Source organism: Artibeus jamaicensis, unplaced genomic scaffold (genome assembly GCF_021234435.1).
Source record: "Artibeus jamaicensis isolate MK-2021 breed Jamaican fruit bat unplaced genomic scaffold, CSHL_Jam_final scaffold_833, whole genome shotgun sequence".
Taxonomy (NCBI): domain Eukaryota; kingdom Metazoa; phylum Chordata; class Mammalia; order Chiroptera; family Phyllostomidae; genus Artibeus; species Artibeus jamaicensis.
The window spans coordinates 10,128,412-10,138,395 of record NW_026522056.1 but is presented as its reverse complement, the minus strand read 5'-3'; positions in this window follow the sequence as shown (position 1 = coordinate 10,138,395).

The following is a 9,984-nucleotide window of genomic DNA, read 5'->3' as shown; positions in this document are numbered from 1 at the left end:
TAGTAGATGTGTAGTCCAGGGCCCGAGTAAGTGTAAAACAAAGTCTGTATCCTGGTCCCAGCTCCTAGTGAACACCTGGAGACGTGCGATGAACTCCTGCCAGGCCGTAGGAGCAGGTTATCGATGTCGTAGATGGAGGGTCTGCTGACCGTGGGAATCTGACTGAGGACCCATACGCTGGTAAGGAGTTTTCTAGATTTACTTACAAATACATACATACACGTATGTTACATACGTAACACAAAATAGAAACACCAGCTTTATATATGAGCTTTATCTAAAACAAAAGCTAACATTTGCTCTACAACTAAAAAACATAGAAATTTAGGAAATGAGTATTTATATTTTTATATATTTATATATTTATTTATATATGTACATATAAATATCAAGTATATTATTTTTCTTTTACAAATGAATTGCTTCCAACAGGAAAATGTATGTACTCCTTGAATAGAAAATGGTAGTAATACATTTTCTATGGAAGCTTTCATATTGTATGGTTTTCATAGTTAATATTAAAATAAAATATTGAAATGGAGAATCTTGGCTCCCCCTCCTTACCCAACAAGGCAGTATGGCTCTAGGCCTCTGTAAAATGTTTCTGCCATATGATGCTAGCAAAACAGTGTTATTTCCACCCTGGTTAGGTAGCTCAGTTGGTTAGAGCATTGTGCTGATATGCTAAAGTTGCAGGTTCGATCCCTGGTCTGGGCGCATAAAAGAGCCAACCAATGAATGCATCAGTAAGTGGAACTACAAATTGATGTTTCTCTCTCCCTCTTCTCCCTTCATCTCTCTAGAATCAAATTTTAAAAAATAGTATTATTTCCATTTTGATTAAGTGGATACAAAGAACTGACTATTATGTTAAGAGTCTAACTAGCTAATAGTTCATTTGCTTTCTATCGTATCTGGGTCACACACATGACCTCCTCGCTTCCCTTCTGAGTCGCCATGTTGGCCGTCTGAGGGCCGCTAACTGTTCCCTGGGGCCGCGTTCTGGCTACAGTGCCACCCTGGACCAATCAGGGCCAGCATCTGTTGTCCATGGCATCTCCCTTTGGTAATTGGGGACAACTTGAGGACAGCTGGGAAGCCTGGGCGACAGATCGCCCTTTCACTTTTGCTGAGATAACCAGCTCATTAAGTCCAAACATGAAGGGCATTTTATTATAAAGAGTCCAATCCAAAGATTTACCTGCCCGTTTTTCACCTGCTCCCCCCTCCTGCTTATTGCTCTGTGGTTACTAATGGCCTTTCTCGAAGTTATACAAGCCTGTCACAGGTATAAAAATATCACTCCAGGCTTGCTCACGTGGCCGAAATCATTCAGCCGTGAGCAGCGACAGGGCAGGCTTATGAAGTACACTGGTGGCGGGAAGACAGCTGTCCCTACCAGTTTCTCTACCAGTCGACACTGGGCTAAGGAACACAGAGATTTTAATAAGATTATAAAGGAGAATGACAGACACTGGCATGATAGGTAGTTTTCATTAGCATCCAGAATGCCTGGGATAATAAATTAGAGCAATTGAGCAGAAATAGGCAATTTGATTATTCAACATTTTTCAACACCAGCCCAAGCAGCTGGACCGGGAGCACGTCTGCTGATTTCCCCCTCGCAGTGAGGCTGGCGGGGCACAGGTGAGTGCAGAGCCATCACTTTCTCCTGGCCAGACGCCAGGAGGGAGAGGCCCAGACGGTGTCTCAGGTGCCTGGCCTGTGTGAATGGATGCTCGGGAGGAGGAAGTCTTCATATATCTTTGCAGTGGACGTGGCAGAGTTTGACGGGCTGACTTGCTTTTATTGTAACGGGCCCATGCTGATTGAGAGCACCCTGGTGCAAAGCGGCGTGAGAGGGGCTGTGCGCACATGGCGATTTACATTCCTGGCAGCGGGGCTCTCCATCATCACAGTTTTCCGGTAGAAACTCTAAAACGGTGTGAGACTAGCCTTTAATGTATTCACTCTGGCTAAGGGGCTGAGGGCCGACTTCTCCAGAACTGTTTCCAAGCCATCTATCTATTATGAATTATATGAATTTATATATTGCATGTTACAATAGGTCATCAATTATAAACCCTGTGTATAAATTGATTAGATAGGGCAGTGTAAGCAATCAGAGAACTTTGTATTTAACATGACAAGGGGACATCGTGCTTGTTTTTTTTTTTTATGGTTAGTCCATTAAAAAGAACTGAATTTAAACTTTTTGCTAATGAGAAGGTATAAGATCAGAATTGTGAATGCAGAATGTCTCCCTTAGGTATGTTTACAAGAATCTCCAAGCCCCAAGGAAGTTTGAAGTTATGTTCAGAGTCGCATCGTGGCTTTACGAGTGACAGAGTTCTGCTGGGACATCTTGTTTTCATGTCACAGTGCCTTGCAATCCAACTAGAAAAGACATCCTGTGGTTCTACTGCCTTTGAACAGGAAGACTGTTGGTTTTCCTGATTTGTCATCTCATTAATGTTAGATACTGGTCTCACTTTTAGCTTAAATACTAAAAAAACTCCAAAGTATTCCATGCCAAAATTGATTCTGAAGTCACAAGTTAAAAAAAACATTCAGCCACAGAGACTCTACATACTGCTATGAAACACAGGATTATCATTACCTTGCAGTGACTTTCAGGGTAGGAAACCAATATATACATGTATATTTGTGTGTGTACACCCATACATATAAACATATATACACATATTATGCAGTTACATGCAAACTAATTTTGCCTTTGATAAAGCTTAATTGAAAGACTGCCCACCCATCCACTGACCATTCAAATACATTTGGAACTACTCTTCACAGGTATTTTAACAGTCATTATAAAAATTGGCATTATTGCGATAAGTTAAATGGCAACCTGCATGAAGTAAATGTTTCCTATTTTTCTAGTTTCTTCTAGTTAATTCTGCTTCCTTTCTTTCTGCCAGTTCTTCAGGTAGCAGCTGAGTCCTAGAGTAGAACACACACTGAGAGACTCAGGAAGGACCTAGGGAATGAGGGCCCTGCCTGAGGTTGGGAAATAAAGAACCTTCCAGGGCAGCAGCAGCGCGGGAAGGCTCACACCGGAACATTAAAGAGATGGGCTCCGATGTTCAGAGTGATGGTAAAATCCTGATTTGAGTACTCCTGGCAGTGGGACTCTGTGAATTGACCTCTGAGCAGCAGTTTTCTTATCTGTAAAGTGGGGATAATCATTTAATTACATTTTGGGATTATATTGAGAATGCCATGTGGGCACAGTGTTTAGATCTCTCATCTCTTCTATTTTCACTAGTTCAGATATCATCTATATGCCAATGACCCCCCAGTTTGTATCTCTTAAACGGGTCTCTCCCCTGAACTCCAGACTCACAGGCAGACGTGTCTACCAGACAGCTCTGGGATGTCCGAGGTTCCCACAACTAAGCGCACCCCCAGCAGGGTTCTGTATCCCTCTCGGAGTCCACCTTCCCGTTCCTCAGGACAAAATCTTTGCAGATGTCCATGGCTCCTCACGTTCTCTCAAACTCCGAATCTAACTCATTGGTAGCCTTTGGAGATGTAAGTTCAGAATAATTCTAGAATCCAGTCACTTCTCACTACCTCCTCTGCTAACAATAAACTTGACATAGTCGACATATATAGAATACTTTGCCAAATAGCAGGAGAGCACACGTGCTTTTTAATTGTTCCTGAAACAGGTACCAAGATAAACCATATCCTGGGAAACAAAACACATCTCGGCCCTCGTTACCTCCTGCCTGAGCCACCAGCTGCTGCCGCTGGCCCCTCCCCTCTCCCCACCCACTACCTACCCAGCTTTCTGTCTTGTGCCCTAAGTGCAAACTTGGGTGGGCAATTGGGGGTCAGCAGACCTTTTCTGTAAAGGGCTAGCTGGATAGTAAATATTTAAGGCTTAAGGCTCTGCTGGCCAAATGGTCCCCAATTGCAACTACTGAATACTACTATAACGGTGTGAAAGCAGCTACAGGTAATCAGAAAATGAAAACATGTCCCAGTAAAACTTTCTTTACAAAGACAGACTGTGGCAGGCCAGATCTAGCCTGTGGACCACAGCGGACCAACACCTGGACTACATCAAGGACCTCCCTAGCCCTGTGGATTCCAGTGGTTTCAGTCAATGGGGACATATCAACAAGAAATGAGAGGCAGAGAGGAGACAAGGCTGGCGTATGCATTCCACGGGCACCTGCAGAGCCACAACAGCCCGGCTACATCCCTCAAGCAGAGGCCCAGCTTTCATCCAGCACTCTTCGTCTCAGGGTTCTTGTGAGAGATTTTTTTCCCTTACCTCTTCAGGCCTAGGGGTGGTAACAGTAAATGCCTCATTCCTTGGGGTTTCCTGACATCCTGCCCATAGTTTCATAACAGTTCCTTTGCTAAGCTGTTCTTCAAATTACCCACTTTAGCATGCCACTCTTTCTTCCGGGATCTTAACTGATACACTTAGATTATAGCAATAGCTCTGTACCCACCCTACCTTCCTCGCCCAGTCTGTTTTTAACACAGCCACTAAAATCATCCTGCTGGGATCAGGTCATGTCCCTCACCTGCTCCAAAGTCCAGCAGCTCCAAACTTCTCACCCAGTAAATGGCACAAGCCTGGCAATGGTCTGGAAGGTGCCCTGTGACTTGCCCTCTGCTACCCATTAAGCCTCACTTCATTTATTTCCATCCTCCCCTCCCTTTCTGGCTTTCTCACCAACACTGGGACATGTCAGGCTTGTTCCTGCCTCAGGGCCCTTGCACTGGCTACCCCTTCTGCCAGAAATGTTCTCCCAAATGTCCACAGGGCTTCTCCCCAACCCTACCACCACTTGGCATGTTCCCTCACCTTTGCTCAAAATACGATGAGGCGTCATTTGAAATTTTATGTCCCCCTGCTCCTTCATTTCCAAGTCAACTTTCTCAGCCTCATTTTATTTTCTGTAACACCAGATTCTAATGTACTACTTAACTTACTTATTTGCTTATTATCTCTCTCCCCACGACAATTGAGCTCCGTGAGGGCAGGGATTTGGGCATCTTGACAACAGCACAGGCATCCAATATGTGCTTATTGAATGAACATCAGTTCTTTGTGAAAAGGACTCTGGATTTAGAGACGGGAAATCTGGTCTGGAATCCTGTTTCTGCTCCATTTTTCCACCGTTCCTTTCCTCCCTCCCTCCCTCGGTTGCTCCTTTCTTCCTATGATAGCACTGGAGTGTTTGTTTTTATAATTGCACAGAAAAGTAATCAGAAACCAAAATTTAACAAAATCGAACACTATTCTCACCTCCTCAGCCTCTCCATATTAATCTCAATACCCAATGTTCCTTTCTAACCATTTTTCATAGGCAGGTACAATCTTAAAGCATAAAGATAATATAGGTGCTAATTTTGTGAGGTCCTTGAAAAATGAATGAACAGTATGTAAAATATGAAAAAAATTAAATCTCATCATCTGAGAGTGTCATCAGTGTGTTGCTGATCACATTATACACATCTTTTTTGGCACCTGCATGTGTGTGTGTCTGTGTGTGTCATTTTTTTTAACAGAAAAAGAAGAGCATAATAAATGCTATTGTAATCATTGGATTTATTTAAAAATAACCAGGGCATTAATCTAATATATAATATTTTATCCATGACTTTCTCCAGTTTGCTTCATTTTCAAATTGAGATTCTAGTGTTTGTTTGCTTTTTTCCTAGAGGAAGAAGGACAATCTCACACATACTTGAATATTTTGGATTCTTTTAAAGTAAAAGTAATATTTTTGTAAACCCTAGTTACTGACTGTAGCTATTTCGTTAAAAATGTTACCAGATATACACTAACATATAACTCAATCTTTCTAATATTTATAGCTCTCACATATAACCAAAGCAAGTTTATAAATTAAATATAAAAACAACACTGTAAAGTCGATACATGTTAAATTAATAACATTAATATAACACATGACACTGTTTTGGTGAAACAAAATTACTAATGTTTGGTTTAATGATTGAACACTATAGCCTCAAGTTTGGGCCTATATTTAATTTCTCTCAATATTTTTACTTCAATAACATAGGGAATGTTCATTTGTAATTGTGTTTTACAAATTAGTATAAATACCTTTAAGGCATTGTTGGCTAGTTCAAGTTAATCAGACCACATACTTAATCAAAACTGCCACCAATCAATTCATAATTGCAAATTCTAATGAAGTTTCATTCTGTAAAGTGTCTTATTCAATTAAAGATACTAATAATCTCAGCATTGCCGCATTATTGAAGTCTGCTTTCAAACGGTCGATTTTCAGTAGGATTAGGAACAGGAGCCGTCACCCTTTCATTTTTACTGCGGCCTTTCTGCCACCGTCGGTACAGGGAGAGGTCTGTCTCCCCGGGACGCTGGCTGGCAACCCGCCTGGCCCAGACGGCTTCAGCTTCGGCACAGCTTTCGCCGTCTGAGTTCGCGGCCTCTCTTTCCTTACTCCTTTTTGCCACTGATTTCAAAATAAAGCACTGATTTATAAGGTGTTCCCTTACATTATTCGCTTATCACTCGGAAGCAATATACTCAAAAACACAAACCCAGACTTTTAATTTACAAGGTTATTACATGGTTACGTGTGGGGAGAAGGCAGCCAAAGTGGTGATCAAAGTGCTCGTGTTTTTTTGTGAGCATGATTGCTAGATTAAATACAAAATTAACTCATTTTCTCAGAAATCTCTCTGACCTGGGGGCACAGGAACCCTGAGCCCCACACTGAAAAACAGATACGGGTTTAAAATCTGCGTGATGCTGGGCTCCAAGGACACCTTCCCAATGTATAAGCTCCGAGAACTTGGACCATTTACTCCACCTTCCAAACCTCGTTTTTCTTCTTTGTAAAATGGTGACCATCCTTCCTGCTTCCATGAGAAGATCAGCATTGTGCTGCTGTGATGAGGACTCAATGAATCGAGATGTACCAAGTGCCCCACCAGATGTAAGTGTTAGGGAACTGGGACTCGACCTTGCACTCGGTGCAGCTGACAGAGTCTCTGGCCCTGGCGGGGGTGGGGGTGGGGGGAGGAGGGAGAAGAGTCTCAACAGTCCTTTTGCCTGTTCCTAAATCACTACACTTGAGGGGGTGATTATAGACCTAATCACCAACCAGATATTAAGACCTGATTTTACGACCACAACATTACATAACTCTCCAGCAAGCAAGAGGATAATCTTCCTGCATATAACCAGTCTCCGATGTAATGGAAGCATTTCTCTTTTCTTAGATTAACACCCAAGCTCAGTTCAGAGAAAGCAGGCCAGTTTAATATGCATTTGAATTAGTTGCAACTCTCTTAAAAGAGCCCTGTTCAGGGTGGAGGAGAATACAAGGCAATTAAGAAACTTTTGTGGATGATTAATGTTCAAACACATGCTGTGAACAGCTTTGCGTATCTGATGGCAGTAAAAATAAGCACGAGGGTTGATTGTGATGGCTTCCATCTAAAGAGTAGCTTTTCATTTAATTCTTTCGGTAGATATTTATTCAGACCTTCCTTTCTTCCAGGCACTTGGAATTCGGTGGAGGGGACTGCAGCACACCAGAAAGCAGCGCCCCCTCCCATGGACACACGAACACCGTACTGGGTGAGGTGTGCTGTGTTCCCGGTGTCCACTGAATGTTATGGAGGCGCTGAGAGCACTTCTATGGATTTACAAGAAACATGTACAAATTAAGCAAGCCTTTTATTTGTATTGTTTCACCTGCACACTTTTTGAGGCACAGCACACTTACTACCTTCCCAGACCACTTCCATTTTTCTCTCGGGTCAAAGCTTAGGCAGCTAACTATCCTGAGTTGGAGGCCTCCTGACGCCCAGGAAGATTCCCCTGTGGACGGGCGATGGTACGTGACGGAGCTCATGGGAACCTGGACCTAACACTGGGCCAGGAAAGAACCCACTTTCCTTCCTGCGTGACAACAGCAAGGTTGCTTTTGTCTCAGAATGCACGGTTCCTGAGTCAGTGCAGGGAAGGAGCGAGCTTTAAAAAAAGCACCTAGTTGGTAGATCAAAAAGAGAAAGAAAAAGCCAGGAGGAGAAGGGAGCTGAATATAAATTGCCAGAAGAGGCTGGAAATCAAGAAATGACACTGTGGTGACTGGGGCCTCAGAGCCTGGCACCAACTGACAACAGCGAGCTGTAACCCAGGGATTAGATCCAGCTCCAGAGCAAAGACACATTCCTTTCTCTCCCCATTGGAGTCCTGGACACCTACCGTCATTATTTCCATTATCTCTTCTTCCATGAGGCCACCTGGCCACTGCCAAGCTTTTCTCAGCAGACGCTGTTGATTGTGTTTATTCAAAGTCCTCTGCGCGACTCACTCCCACTCCGCGGAGCGTTGCCCCTACTGGGCTGCGTGGCGCTGTGGAGCTTGGAACGTCCCTTTCAACAGCTGGCAACTACAAATTAACTTTTTGACTTCATTAGGCTAATATGCTGAATTATCCCTAATTTGGAGCACCCGACGCACTGCGCTTCGCCTCCCTCTCCCCTCCAACCACCTTCCCTCATCAATCAGGGGCTGAGTAGCAGGGAACCAGCGTTTGCAGCCTGGTCGGAGCTGCCAGGGGCTTTTCTATCCCTGCCGAACAACCGAAGGGCTCGGGCTGCTCAATCAACACACCCCACCCCTGCTGCCAGGGCTGGCGCGAGTACAAGATGCCCCTGCAGTGAACGAAGAGTGGACATGGCTGAAGGGATCAGCCATCCCTCCGCCTGTGGGCATGCGGGGCTCCTCAACCAGCAACTTTTTAATTCAGAGTTGCCTTCAGTATGATATTTTTTTAATTGAATAAAGTTGATAGGTCACATTGTATAAGTTTAAGGTGTACAATGTTACTCTGATACATTTATGTATTGTAATATGATTGCTGATACAGTGATATACCGACAAGAATATTGTACTCTCCTCACGTACTGTGAGCACAGCTACAGAATCGCTGTTCTGATTTCCTCCAGTGCTCCTAGGAAGTCAGACCAAGTGAAACAAAATTTCCTTTTACCCCTTCCCCACTTTCCCAGCAACCAGATGGCCAGATGCTTTGACTTCACTTAGACAATCAGCGAGAAACATAAGCAACACAAGAACACCAAGTTTTTATCATCTGCCTCGAATCACACCCGCCTTGTGCTGGTGCGGACTCCCGGCTCGCTCCCTTTCAGGTGGGTCTCCTGAGAGGCTCCAAACAGTTCAACACAGTCTGTGAAGTTGAACAAAGACCTTCCCACTATCCTGTCAGCCTCAAGTGCCAATTTTCTACCCCAAGAGTTTTCCCTAGAGGACACTGAAGGAAAACCAGCACAAACAGCACTCAGAATCTCTTTTGGATCCATGCTGCTTTGCTCCACACAGTCTTAGCAGACAAAGCTCTTTTCATCATATGGCTGTCCTGCAAGCTCCCCTCCCTAAAAGCATGGCCCTGAGAATGAGGCTGGGGAAACCAGAAAGGCAGATAAACAAGATTTGCTAGAACAAAGAAGCCAATGCGTCCCAGACTTAAATCTTGTAGGGGGAGTTCCACTTTGTAAAAGCAATTCAGGTGCACTTTGTTCACAGAGCAGTCATGGAAATAGTTTCTTGGAGATAGAATTGGAGCACAGAGAGGGAACATCAATGCCAGAACTTTCAATTGGGTATTACTCGATTTGGTTCCCTTAAGTTTTGTTCTCTGTAAGCTCTTATTTTCATAGTATAGTTAACGCAATCCTATGTCCTAATTTTGCTAGGGCAATCCTTGTTTACTCCTGAGATCTGGTATAATTTTCAAAAGGGCCTTCTTTTCCTTTCAAAAATATTCCAGTTAGTACAATAAGTTATAAGGTCGCTCTGTTGGCCTTGAACTCCCCAGTGACCATTTGTCCAATCTCTAGATCTCAAGGTAACAAGCAAATTGGATCAGGTAGTTTTTGAGAATTCCCATTAATCTCATGAGAGAGCAGTCGTGTTTC